This window comes from Panthera pardus, unplaced genomic scaffold, assembly GCF_024362965.1.
Source record: "Panthera pardus isolate Hobbes unplaced genomic scaffold, ASM2436296v1 HiC_scaffold_1, whole genome shotgun sequence".
Lineage (NCBI taxonomy): Eukaryota > Metazoa > Chordata > Mammalia > Carnivora > Felidae > Panthera > Panthera pardus.
This window is the reverse complement of record NW_026526654.1, coordinates 65,459,202-65,473,377: the sequence shown is the minus strand read 5'-3', so window position 1 is coordinate 65,473,377 and position 14,176 is coordinate 65,459,202. Positions and strand designations below refer to the sequence as shown.

Below are 14,176 nucleotides of genomic sequence, written 5' to 3'. Positions count from 1 at the left end.
GAGTTTGGAGCTAGAAAATAGATTTAGACTAAATAGTTAAATTATAATTTGCTTATATTTCAGTAGAAATTGACTAAAATTAAAGTAACTGGAAAAAAAGAATCACTGGTGGGTATATGAGAAATTCGTCACCAGATTTTGTGCCTATTCTAACTAGGGGAAAGATATCTGAGTGGGCCTTTAATTTAGTCTTATGAAAAGTCTAAAAAAGAACAAAGCTTTAGCCTGGCGATGATTAACGCTCTTAAAGCCCCCAGGAGTCCCAGCTGGCCACCATAGTAGCTGTTCCCAAATCCAAAGAGGAAAAGTGTTTGTGTCTGCTTAAAAATGGAGTAATTAATGATGTGGGGAAAAATAGTTTTCTTTTATTTGCTTCTCAACATGATGGTTCTCTGATAAGGGATAGAGTGTTAGGATTGAATATGAAGATTGCTAGAAAAAACACATATGAGCTGATAATGCCTGTGCTGTATGAAGAATGCTCAGATGTTCAGAAGATAAGCTGCAAAGATCACTAAGATAGTATCTTAAAATGTCTAGAGAATTCTCAATATAAAGCTCCTAAAGGGGCGCCTGGGTGGCTCAGTCGGTTGGGCGTTCGACTTTGGCTCAGGTCATGATCTCACAGACCGTGAGTTCAGGCCCCGCGTTGGGCTCTGTGCTGACAGCTCAGAGCCTGGAGCCTGCTTCGGATTCTGTGTCTCCCTCTCTCTCTGCCCCTCCCCTGCTCATGCTCTGTCTCTCTCTGTCTCAAAAACAAATAAAAATGTTAAAAAAAAATTTAAAGCTCCTAGAAAATGACTACGTCCACATGGAGTTTCGGATGCCTCAGCAATACTAATAAGAATTAGGGGGCGCTTTGGTGGCTCAGTGGGTTAAGTATACGACTTCAGTTCAGGTCATGATCTTGCAGTTCGTGGGTTCGAGCCCTGCATCAGGCTCTGTGCTGCCAGCTCAGAGCCTGGAGCCTGCTTTGGATTCTGTGTCTCCCTCTCTCTCTCTGCCCCTCCCCTGCACATTCTCTCTCACTCTCTCTCTCTCTCTCTCTCTCAAAAATAAACATTAAAAATAAAAAAGAATGGGGAAAATACGGTTATGGCAAGGGGGAGTGCTGGACAAGTTTCCCTGGTAATAAAGCAAAGGTGGGGCCTGCTTTTTGAGGAAGAGGACACGGGAATATTGTGGGCCAGAAGCACTGAAGGTAAGACGCCACTTCCTGGCCCATAGCCTTGGTCAAGTTGCTTCATGTTCATCCTTGAGATCTTAGCTCAAATTTAAGGGAGCCCACCCTGCTCATCTGCTGCCCCCCCCCCCCCCCGCCCCCATATGAGGTCCCTGTCCTAGAATCTCATTGGATATGAGTTTGGAGCTAGAAAATAGCCCTTCTCCGACAGCATGTAACAGCACCGTAATTACACCATTCACTGTGCAGAGATCCTAGTCCACAGCTTAGGTGAGCAAGAAATGTAATTTAATTTATACATTCAACCATGGTGGTAGAAATATAATTTCAGTCAATTTGGGGTTGCAAAGGGTTCTATAGAGATGTAGGATTAAGTTTCTCTTTAAAAAAGTTTTTTTAAACGTTTATTTATTTTTGAGAGACAGAGCATGAGTGGGGGAGGAACAGAATCTGAAGAGAGGGACAGAATCCAAAGCAGGCTCCAGGCTCTGAGCTGTCAGCACAGAGCCCGACATGAGGCTCAAACCCACAAACCGTGAGATCATGACCTGAGCCAAAGTCAGACGCCTAACCGACTGAGCCACCCAGGCCCCCCAGGAGTAAGTTTCTGTAATTGAAGGGAGAAGAGGAGGAAAAGAAGTTATTAGAGGGTGACCATTTTGTCTTACTGTTATCTGTCCATGAAGCTGACTGTTAAGATACCTAGAGTCCTATCTGGTTCTATTTCCTTAAGTACCTAGGTTCTTGGGCAACAGCAGCCAGAGAAACCCTTGGAAAAGCTTTTTGCCCTGCCACACCTCCTCTGGGACAATGAACACAGTTTCACTATTTTATTTCTTTTATTATTATTTCTTTTAATGTTTATTCATTTTTGAGAGATGGAGAGAGACAGAGTGACAGCAGGGGAGGGGCAGAGAGAGAGGGAGACACAGAATCCTTAGCAGGCTCCAGGCTCTGAGCCGTCAGCACAGAGCTGACGTGGGGCTCAAACTCATGAACTGTGAGATCATGACCTGAGCCAAAACGAAGAGTTGGACACTTAACTGACTGAGCCACCCAAGTGCCCCCTGGTTAATATTTTTAAAATAGTATTAACACACACACACACACACACACACACACACACACACATATTTACTCCGTCTGGGAATGAGTAGTGAAAGTTATGTGGGAGAAATAATTTTCCAATCTTTACCAGTCTAGTGAGAAGCTTAAGCTTCTTAGAAAGGAAAGGAAAGGAAAGGAAAGGAAAGGAAAGGAAAGGGGAAAGGAAAGGAAAGGAAAGGAAAGGAAAGGAAAGGGGAAAGGAAAGGAAAGGAAAGGGGAAAGGAAAGGAAAGGAAAGGAAAGGAAAGGAAAGGAAAGGAAAGGAAAGAAGAGAGGAAAGGAAAGTTTAAAAAGAGAAGACAAGAAAAGAAAGTTTAAAAGTATCCAAAGGTGGAAGCAACACAGGTGTCTACTACTGAACAGATAAACACAATATGGTCTGCACAGAGAATAAGATTTGTTTAGCCTTAAAAAAAAACGGCAATTCTGTCACATGCTACAACCTAGATGAACCTTGACAGGATTATAATAAGTGAAGTAAGCCAGTCACAAAAAGACACACTGTATGATGCACTTACATGAGTGCGCTCAAATTCATAGAGACAAAAAGCAGGATGGTGGTTGCCAAGGGCTGGGGAGGAGGGGATGGGGTTAGTAGTTAATGGGTACAGAGTTACAGTTTTGCAAGATGAAAAGAGTTACTTGGAGCTGGAAGTTGCTGACGGTTGCACAGCCATGTGGATGTACCTAATGCCACTGAACTGTATACTTAAAAATGTTTAAATCTGTATTCATTGGATACAGGCAACTTTAATAAGAGACACAATATAGTGGCTTAAATAGTTTTTATGTTATGTATATTTTATCAGAATAAAAATATTATTCAGGGGCGCCTGGCTGGCTCAATGGGAAGAGCATGTGACCCTTGATCTTGGCGTTGTGAGTTCAAGCCCCACATTGGGTGCAGAGATTACTTAAATGAATAAATAAAAACTTAAAAAAATATTATCCAAACACATGTGTAATTAGTTGTTTAACATCTTTCTCTTCAGCTAGAAGATAAGCTCTGTAAGAGTGGGATCTTGTCCCAGTAGGATCTTATTCACTGCTATGTGCCCATGATTTAGCACAGTGCCTAGCATGTAGCAGTAACTTCACAAATACTTGTCAAAGGCATTAATAGACCTGGGAGTGGGATTTGGGGGGCAGGTTATGCCTTAGGAAAGCAGTACCCCATATAACGAATTACCTAAGAAACATTGGCAGATTATTGCGTAGTTTGCTACCGATAATATTTAGTTGTCATAGTACTTGGGCATTTGTGAACACGTATCTTGATTAAATATAGAAAGAGAGGAAAAATGAGTATCACGTTACATACCTAGAGCCACATTCTTTTTTTTTTTTTATGCTTATTTATTTATTTTGAGAGGGGGGGGCAGGGGGCAGAGAGAGAGGGAGAGAGGGAATCCCAAGCAGGCTTCACATTTAGGGTGGAGTCTGATTCAAGCCTTTGACCTGAGCCAAAATCAAGAGTCAGATGCTCAACCAACCAACTGAGCCAAAATCAAGAGTCAGATGTTCAACCAACCAACTGAGCCAAAATCAAGAGTCAGATGCTCAGCCAACCAACTGAGCCACCCAGGCGGCCCATACCTATAGCTACATTCTTAATCACTCTGTCCCTTGCAGAGGAGGGATTCTCCCTTTTGAGCCTTTTAATATGCTGATGAATTTTAGAAATAATACTTATTGTATTTTCGTAGTTTAGCACAAATAGTTTACATTTTAGCCTATTAGATTTGACCTAAAATAAACACGTCAGCCTTTTAGTTACAGAAAATAAAAGAAAGGAAGGATATAACAGGCAAGTGGGGAAAGAGACCTGTAGGGAGGGGAGGGGAAAAAAAGACGGCTCTAGGGAAGCGAGCAATTGCAACTGAAAACAATAGTCATTAAAATTAAAAATTCATATATCTTTTGAAAGCCTATACCTGGGAATATCCCAGAGGCAAAACCACTGGTTCATGAAGACACATGTACATGGATGCTATTGCAGCATTCCTTGCTGTGACAAAAAGCTGGAAACAAAGCCCGTGACTGAATAATTTATAGTATACAACACCATCGGTTATTATCCAGGCATTAACAAGGCTGAATTAAATCTAAATCAACGGACTTGGAGAGATTTCCATGAAGTGTCGTTGAGTGAGAAGAGAACGGTGCAGAAAAGTGTCTATAACGTCCACACATATATTCCACTTTTGCAAGGAAAAAAAAAAGAGTTAAAAAGCCCTTCAAGTCTCTATTTCCAATTTTGTGAGCATGGAGGAAAATATGAGAGCACGCATAGTTGTCGGGTGAGTTGTTGTGGGACTGTCTGGTGTCGGAGGGGAGGAAGAAGAAGAGACAGGAAGGAGGAAACAAAGTAGAGATGATAAAAACACATACGATTTGCATGTACATAAAGTTACGTGTGGCGTAGAAAAAAAATTAAGTTCAAAATTATGCAGTGAAAGCTAACTAGTCTCCTCCCTGGGTAAGGGTTCTTCACCTCTGAGGCCATCAACTCATGTTAATGGCAGAGGGACAAGACAGCCTTAGGCAATATTGACCCATAAGAGACATGAAGACTCTTGGTCGTGGCTGCCTTTCCCGCCTCTCCTAACTGGAGGGATGGCCTGCTGCCTGGCATGTGGGGAGCCAAATTGCTTATCTATAGTCTTTTAAAGTACCATCTTTTGGGGCGCCTGGGTGGCTCAGTCGGTTAAGCGTCTGACTTCGGCTCAGGTCATGATCTCGCGGTCCATGAGTTCAAGCCCCGTGTCGGGCTCTGTGCTGACAGCTCAGAGCCTGGAGCCTGCTTCGGATTCTGTGTCTCCCTCTCTCTCTGCCCCTCCCCTGCTCATGCCCTGTCTCTCTCTGTCTCAAAAATAAATAAAAACATTAAAAAAAAAATACAGTACCATCTTTTATACACTTTGGGATCTAATATAAATTCAGGAAGTGAGAACCACCTCTGTCAAAGTGTTCCACTATGTGATCTGTGATATATAACATAAGGTGTATGATAGATGATTATAAGGTATATGGGTGGTGTGGAAAAACACCATGTTGTTGTGGTGCCTGGGTGGCTCAGTCCGTTGAGCAGACTTTGGCTCGGGTCACGATCTCACAGTTTGTGAGTTTGAGCCCCGCATTGGGCTCACTGCTGTCAGCGGGGGGCCTGCTTTGGATCCTCTGTCCCCCTTTCTCTACGCCCCTCCCTGCTCATGCGTGTGTGCTCTCTCTCTTTCAAAACTAAATAAACATTTAAAGAAAAAACCAAAAGACATCATATTGTGGTGGTTCAGGTTTTGGTCTCTGGGGTCAAGTGGCCCTGGGTTCAACTCTGCATTTGCTGGTTATAGCTAGCTGCTTTAATAAGAGACACAAAACAGTGACTTAAATAAGAAAATAGTTTAACTTCTCAAGTAATAATCCTGACCGTCAGTCGAGGGCTGGTCTGTTGGCTCTTGGTGATGGAGACTCAAGTTCTTTTCATCCCTTTATCCCTGCAAAGGTGAAGACCATTCACCTACTTGCCTTCCAGCCTGTGAGAGAGAGAAAAAGGAAAGGGGAGACTTCACTCGAAGGTGAACTTTTCCTACTGGCTTAGACGCTAGTCACATGGCCACAACTAGCTGCAAGGGAGGCTGGGAAAAATGGTCTGGGGCTGGTATATGAGCAGCTAAAACTGTCATTGCTGAGGAAGACAAGGAGATAAGACACTACCCCCCAACTCTCAGAACTATATCCTAATAAACTGTGATACAATGGTAGAGCAAACTGGGAAACTATAAAGAGGAGTCCTGATCCGGTCTGAGGGGTCAGAAAATTGACTTTTTCCCGAGGCAGAGGTCTAAGGGATTCACTAGAAGAAGCAAGGAAGAAGGTTCTAGGAGGAGGGAACAACGTGCAAAAAACTCCGAAATAGAGGAATCGCAAAAAGGTTTAATTTGAGCAAATACATAAATCAGTTCTCTTCCCAAGGACCCAGGCTGGCTAGTAAAATATATTGTAACATGTGCATCAGCCCTCAGATACACCATTTATTTTTGGGGGGCTTGGAACTATCCCACTGTGGTTCAGCTGGCAGCCCAGAGAAAGCTGACATCGGTTTGGGAAGGTCTAATTTTTTCTTTACGCGAGACCCAAGTGGATGAGCTTTGCGTGTGTTGCTGTAGAAGAATTTGACAAAGTTGTGCTCCTTATTTGCGTTATTTATGATTTTAGGTAACGTTACAAAATCGTCCCGTAATTTTCTATAATATATGGAAATGGAAATGCGGTGGCTTTGAAAATCATTTGCCTTTTCACAGCAAAGGAACAAATTGACAGTTGGGTAATGGATCCACCTTGCCACGTGGGAGGTGAGAGCTGCAGTAATCATTGAGTCACAAGACTCATTTCCATACACAGCACATGAAGACCAGTTTCATTGCTTTATTGTTTCACCTCCTATTAAAGCCCTGTTAAATGCGAGTCAGCGTCCACTTGAGGTCCTAGAATTTGAGAGAGCCCATCTTGCCACACTGCTTACTCTACCGTTTCTTATTGCAACAGGGTGATTGTTTTTAGAATATTGTGCTTCTCTCCTTTGCTTTCCCAAGGACATAATTTTCCCCTTAGTTGGTTCTAGGCATGTATCTGATTCCCCTTAGTTGGTTCTAGGCATGTATCATGATCTAGGCATGAAGGAGATGAAAATCTGTCATGGTGCAAAGAGAAAGGCTGGGTAATTTCCATTTTTTGGCATTTAAAACCAGGATTAGGCAGTCAGGCCTGTCTTGAATATGGATTTTGCATGTTAACATCTTTAGCGTACCTAGGAACCAGGCCCTGGTATAGTGTAGAAAAGTGTAGCGTCATATAGAAAAGAACCCCAAGGAGGGTTGCTAGATAAAATGCAGGTTGCCCTGTTAAATTTCAGGCAAACGATGAAAAGTTTGTTTTTTTTTTTTTTAATTTTTTTTTTAACGTTTTATTTATTTTTGAGACAGAGACAGAACATGAACGGGGGAGGGGCAGAGAGAGAGGGAGACACAGAATCGGAAGCAGGCTCCAGGCTCTGAGCCATCAGCCCAGAGCCCGACGCGGGGCTCGAACTCACGGACAGTGAGATCGTGACCTGAGCTGAAGTCGGCCGCTTAACCGACTGAGCCACCCAGGCGCCCCGAAAAGTTTTTAAACATAAATGTGTTCCAAATACTGTACGGGACATACTGACACTAAAAAATTATTTGTTTATCTGAAATCCAAATTTAACTGGGCATCTTGTATTTTTATTTGCTAAGCCTGGCAAGCCTAATTTCCAGGACAGAGAGGCAAATAATATCATAAAGTAGGAAAATAAGATGTGAGGGGAGTCTATACCATGATAGTCATACTGACTGTACAAACTTTGAAGCCCTTTTCTCTATTTGACCAGAGACCACACCCGCTATGGAATCAGAAAATATCAGACATAGGGTGCCTGGGTGACTCAGTTGGTTAAGCCTCTGACTTCAGCTCAGGTCATGATCTCACGATTTGTGGGTTCAAGTGCTGCACTGGGCTCTCTGCTGTCAGAGAGCAGAGGCCCGCTTCGGATCCTCTGTCCCCCTCTGTCTCTGCCCCTCCCCTGCTTGTGCTCTGTGTCTCTCCAAAATAAATAAATAAACTTTAAAAAAAGAAACGAGACTATCACAGATACTTGCTTTCCTAGCTTCCCTTGAATATAAGTGAGGCATGTGCCAGTCAGATATATACATGTACCTTGACATTGATTAGGAAGCTGGTACTTGGAAGAAGCAGGTGTTCTGGTGTTGGGTGATGACAGGGACCTTGGCTGCATACGGTGTCCAGTGTTGTCAGTGGAGGAACCTGCGGGGTCCAGTGTCCATAGCAACAGCAGTGTTTCTAAAGCCTTGTTGTGAGCGTCGTTCCCCACTGCAGAGCCTCGGCGCCTGGTTCTGGCTCTCCCAGGGATCCTGCCGGCTCTCCAGTGCCTTCTGATGAGTCCCTTTGCCCCCTCACTCTGCCAGAGTTGGTTCTGTGCCTTGCACCTAAAAACTATGAGCGATAAATGAAAGAAAAGTCTTCCCAGGCATGAGAAATTATGGAGAGGAGAACAAGAGGAGCGGGAGATAGGAGAGGAGGGTGGGCGGGAATGGGTTTGGACAGGAGATGGAATGTAGGTAAGCTGCAGGGGCCGGAGGCCTTTGAGGGTGCTCCTGTGCCAGTCTGCGCTGGTGGAGCTGTCCTGGTGGTTCACAGCCCATTCTGACTGCCTGATCCGGTTAGTAAACACCAGTGTCCATTTGGATTGTGCGGTGCTTATGCTTTACTGGTTTTTAAAATGTTTTGGTTTGGGGGCACCTGCATGGCTCAGTCGGTTAAGCATCCGACTTTGGCTCAGGTCATGATCTCACCGTTCCTGGTAAAGCCTGCTTGGGGATTCTGTGTCTCCCTCTCTCTCTCTCTCTCTCGCCCCCTCCCCCATTTGTGCTTTGTGTGTGTCTCTCTCTCAAAAATAAATAAACATTAAATTTTTAAAAAATATTTTGGGGTTTTATTTGCAGGGTTTTTTTTTATTGTGGTAAAAAAAAAAACCCACATAACATAAAATTTAGCATCTTAGCCTTTTAAAAAAAATTTTTTTTTAACGTTTATTTATTATTGAGAGAAAGAGGGCAAACAGGGGAGGAGCAGAGAGAGAGGGAGACACAGAATCGGAAGCAGGCTCCAGGCTCTGAGGTGTCAGCACAGAGCCCGACGTGGGGCTTGAACTCACAAACCGCAAGATCATGACCTGAGCCGAAGTCGGACACTCAACCGACTGAGCCACCCAGGTGCTCCTTGCATCTTAACCTTTTTAAGTGTAGTTCCATAGTATTAAGTACTCACATCGTTGTAAAGCAGATCTCCAGAATTTACTAGTCTTGCAAATCTGAAACTCTGTATCTATTAAAGAAAACTCCCCTTTTCCTCCTTCCTCCAGCCCCTTTCTGTTTCTGTGACTCTGACTGCTCTAGAGAGCACGTGTAAGTAGAAACCTAGAGTATTTGTCCTTTTGCATTTGTCTTACTTAGCACGATACCCTAAATGTTTATTCATTTTGCAGCACCTGACAGGATCTTCTTCCTTTTAAAGGCTGAATAACATGCCATGGTATGTACATACCACATTTTCCTCATTCATTCATCGATCCATGGACACTTGGGTCCCTTCCACATCTTGGCTGTAGTGAAAAACGCTATGAACATGAGGGTGCAGATATCTCTTCAAGGGCTTTGAAATATTTTGAGTTGCAGGGCGCCTGTGTGGCTCAGTCAGTTGAGCGTCCGACTCTTGGTTTTGGCTCAGGTCATGATCTCGTGGTTCGTGGGATCGAGCCCTGCATCCGGCTCTGTGTTGACATCTCTCCTTGGGATTCTCTCTCTTCCTCTCTCTCTGCCCCTCTCCTGCTCATGCTCTCTCTCTCTCTCAAAATAACTAAATAAACATTTAAGAAATGTAAATATTTTGAATTGCTCCTGGGTGCAACTATTCATCTTGCTTAAGGAGAGGGGATCTCTGAGGGTTAATGGCCAGAGATGTCCTTGATTCCAGTGTGGCACAGGTGAAATGTAGAGTTTAGCTGAGGAGCTCAAGATGTGGTGAGGAGGTTGTTCTACAGCGAAGACCTGTGTAGGGAAGAGCACCCAAGCCAGACTTGATTGGAAATCCCAGACCTCTGAGTGTGGGGGGCTCAGAGTCGAGAGTGTTGCTGGCTGGCTGGGTCTGGCTAAGTTAGACCAGAGTAACCATAGACTTTCAGCCTCAAATGTTAGCATGGCAGGCAGCACCCAAGGTGAAAGAGGTGCTATCATAGCTTCTTAAGACCCCAACTCTTGGGGCGCCTGGGTGGCTCAGTCAGTTGAGCGTCCGACTTCAGCTCAGGTCATGACCTTGCAGTTTGTGGGTTCAAGCCCCGCGTCAGGCTCTGTGCTGACAGCTCAGAGCTTGGAGCCTGCTTCGGATTCTGTGTCTCCTTCTCTCTCTGCCCCTCCCTCACTTGTGTTCTATCTCTCTCTGTCTCTCAAAAATAAATCAATGTATCAAAAAATTAAAAAAAAAAAGAGCCCAACTCTTTTTGGACATCATGGGGTTGTAAAAACCATAGCCCTCAGCGCTCTGTTGGATAGAGAAGCAGAGGGCAAGGTGAGCTACTGAGAGACACATGTTACCTACATGGATGGTGAAATTATTGTATTAGCTACTTAGTTACTTCTGTTCTTGGCAAAGGTGTGGGTAGGGCAGAGAAGGAAGGCTAGATCAGTGAGAGATTAAATTCAAAATTGCTTTTCCTTCTGCATACCCAAGAAATTTGTGTTGGCTTCTTTGTGACCCTGCTGTATTTCCCTGCTTTGCAACCAATGTTGTGTTCTCCAGCCACACAGGACTACACGCTACCCCTCCACTCGGGCCCCGGAGGAGGAGCCCCTGGAGTTCGGAGCAAGTTGCTCAGCTGTTGCTGTGCGCGTCCTGGAGAAAATCAATGGTTTCCAAGGCGCCACAGCTGCGAACTCTATGTGCTTCTTCTGTTCATTCTGTTCTCTCGCTGTGGAACTCTCCCTTCCCCACTTGAAAAAACTCATTAGCCCCTTAAGAGCCATACCAAATGCCACGCCTGAGAAATTTATTTCCGGTCTATGCCCCATCCTGTGTTCTCTCTCTCTCTCTAGGAAGAAGCAATCACACCATTTCCCCCCTGCCTTTTGCGTTTGATGGCTGGATGTCTGTCTGCCTCACCAGGCCAGGCACTGAGGGCAGCAAGCACATGGTTTTGTTGTTATGCCCCAGCTCCTGACATGGAACCTGGCGGAGCTGGGCCCTAACAAGTGTTAGCCGAACACTGGAATGAGCTCCCTCCTTTGTCTTTCCCTGTTTGACCACCCCGATCTCACATGTAAACGGTCTTTAATTAGATTTATCTTTGATCTAAATACCGGGGTTTATTCTTACCCACTTATGATAGCATTTAGTGAAACAACTTGCACATAATAGGCGCTCGTGTGGTGGTTGATTTGACTGGATGTCTTGGTTTCATGCCTTTGTTCACAGAATGTCAGAATTTGAAGAGACCCTAGAAATCACTGAGTACAACTCGCCACCTGGTGTGTGAATTGGGGATGTCTCTGTGCCACTGGGTTAGGTCATACACATGGGTGTCTGTACTAATGCATCCCTGTGGCGCTAGTCTGCTGCATGGTCAACTCTTTTTGTTCAGTTATTGACAGCATTTGGCAGGTGCTTTCTCATGTTGATGGTGGTGATAAACAAATTGAGAAAGCAGTTCTAGAAAGAAGGGGTGGAATGCGCCAAGCAAGGAAGTGTGCGTGAAATGCCTGGGGCCATTACTACATTTGGAGTTCAGCATTGTAGCCACAGAACTAGAAAGGCAGAGGTTAGGGGCGTAGACAGACAACCGATGAGCCTGGAGAGAGGCAGGGTCGCGAAGGGCCTCCCTTGTTAGGCATAAGGAATTCATTTTCATTATGTTGTCATTGAGGATCCTTGAGGAACTTTGAGCAATGGATTGATATTAGAAAGACCTTGCTGATATCATTATACTTGAGGCATAAGGTAGGGAGGTGACTTTAATATGGCGGCGAAGGATGGGGACCCGGCCCAAGGCAATGGTGGAGGGAATGAGACGAGGAACAGAAAGAAGAGATATTTAAGATATACATGTAAGAGGTGCTGGTGAGATGGGTGAGAGGCGAGGACTGGAGGACGACTTCCGGTTTGGGGATGGCCTCCTGGGTGGATGGCAGTGGGCCGTCGACCATGAGGAGCCTGAGGAGCCTCTAGGTCACAATGATCCATCTTCATTTTCATTAACTGCTCTGAGATTCAGAAAAAGGTATGGCTAAATATACAGACATGACATGGACAGTCCCCAGAGAGAGGTGACAGAGGTTAAAGACCTCCAGATGTAAGGAATATAACAAGGGATGAACAGGATCAGCACCTTAACAAGGTGCTTTATTCTAGAAGTTTGAGGGGCCACTGGGAGAGCAGTTTCAGTAGAGCGTTGAGTCAGGAAGCCTAGACGAGGTAGAAACTTTCCAGGAGCTTGGCTGTATAAGGAGAGGATGACAAGCAGAGAGAGACACATTTTCTTTTTTTGTTAATAAGATAAGAGAGCCTTGGACTGACCCACCCACTGAGAGGCAAGCGCCAGATGAGAGGAAGGATTGGGGGTCAGGAAAAGGGGAATAATCAGGGGAGCAAGGAACTTGAGGCGGGGCGGGTGGACGATTAGAGGAAGGCTGATCCTTTCCTCAGAAACATTGAGGAAGGCTGTCGGGACAGGTGCTGAGGAAGATGTGGGTACTGTGGCGAGTGCAGGGGTTGAACAGGAGACATCTGAGGTCTGCGCCCATGGACTCTATCCCCAGTGAGCCAGGGCCTGACACAGTCACTGGAGAGAGGGCAGCTACCACATAATGGTGGAGAGGGCAGACTCCGGAGGCACGGCTGGAGTTCACGTTCTCTTCCTGCCGTTCGCTAGCTTATGACCCTGAGAAACAAATGCCCAAACACCATGTGCCTCAGTTTCCTCATCTGCCTAACGGATAGGACAAGAATGCGCAATGGATTGCTGTGAGAATCAAATGGGTTACAATATGCGAAGGGCTTGGAACAGGTGTACAACAGGCGGCGTGTAACAGTTGTTGTTACTGCTGTCATTGTCACCATCGCTATCTGCTGAGCCAAAAGGTCTCTGGTGCACGGTTGGAGGTTGTAAAGATGTGGACCGGCTGTTGAGTAAAATAGGGACCGAAGAACGTGAAAGTTTAAAAGTTTGCTGAGGAAAAAAAAAAAAAAAAAAAGAGTTTGCTGAGTGATACTGGGGGATGCAGCTAAGACCAGGAGATAAGACTGTTAGCCTGTGTGACCTTGTCCCCAAACAACCTAAAGGGACAGGCTTTGTTTTCTGTTCCTAGAGAGGACACTTGAGGTTTAGAGAATTCCAGTGATTTGCCTAGGGTCACACACCGGTAAGCTGGCAGGAACAAGTGATTTGACTCCAGCTCTGTCTTTTTTTTTTTTTTTTTTTTTTTTTTTAATTTATTTTTGGGACAGAGAGAGACAGAGCATGAACGGGGGAGGGTCAGAGAGAGAGGGAGACACAGAATCGGACACAGGCTCCAGGCTCCGAGCCATCAGCCCAGAGCCCGACGCGGGGCTCGAACTCATGGACCGCGAGATCGTGACCTGGCTGAAGTCGGACGCTTAACCGACTGCGCCACCCAGGCGCCCCACCAGCTCTGTCTTTTAACCACAATGGGGTACAAAACACACCACGAAGCAGCTCACAAACCAAACTGTCACCAGGCTCTAGAAGCTGTGGTTGCCAGGCAGCAATGGGGTTATCCGTGGTACAGGGCAAGAACAAAAGACATAGGACAGACAGAAGGATCTGGCTTTGTGAAGCACTTCTGTGACAATGGCTAGTGGAAGTTTCCTCCAAGTGACAAAAGGCTAGTTCACATCTCACTGGAAACACAATGCTTGTTTGTTTGTTTATTTATTTATGGGGGAGGGCAAGTGGGGAAGGGGCAGAGGGGGGGGGGACAGAGGATCGGTCAGAAGTGGGGTCCGTGCTGACAGCAGACAGCCCAACGCAGGGCTCAAACTCACGAACTGTGAGGTCATGACCTGAGCCGAGGTCAGACACTTAACCGACTGGGCCACCCAGGCACCCAATGTTCATTTATTTTTGAGAGAGAGAAAGCGAGCAAGGGACAGAGAGGATAGGAAGTGCGCTCAGCGCTGAAAGCAGAGAGCCTGATGCGGGGCTCAAACCCACGAACCTTGAGATCATGACCTGAGCTGAACTCTGGTGCTTAACTGACTGAGCCACCCTGCCTTCCCA

General features: G+C 45.4%; 1 protein-coding gene across 1 annotated transcript in view; it reads right to left on the bottom strand.

Annotated features, from left to right (window-relative positions):
• GPALPP1 (GPALPP motifs containing 1) overlaps positions 1 to 14,176 on the bottom strand; it is a 63,688-nt gene that overhangs the window by 10,318 nt on the left and 39,194 nt on the right. Inside the window, exons 12-13 of the transcript XR_008421044.1 lie at positions 8,026 to 8,322; positions 5,717 to 5,822 (exon numbers count right to left, since the gene is read on the bottom strand). The gene's annotated coding sequence lies outside the window, so the exon portion shown is untranslated. The remainder of the gene's footprint in view (positions 1 to 5,716; positions 5,823 to 8,025; positions 8,323 to 14,176) is intronic.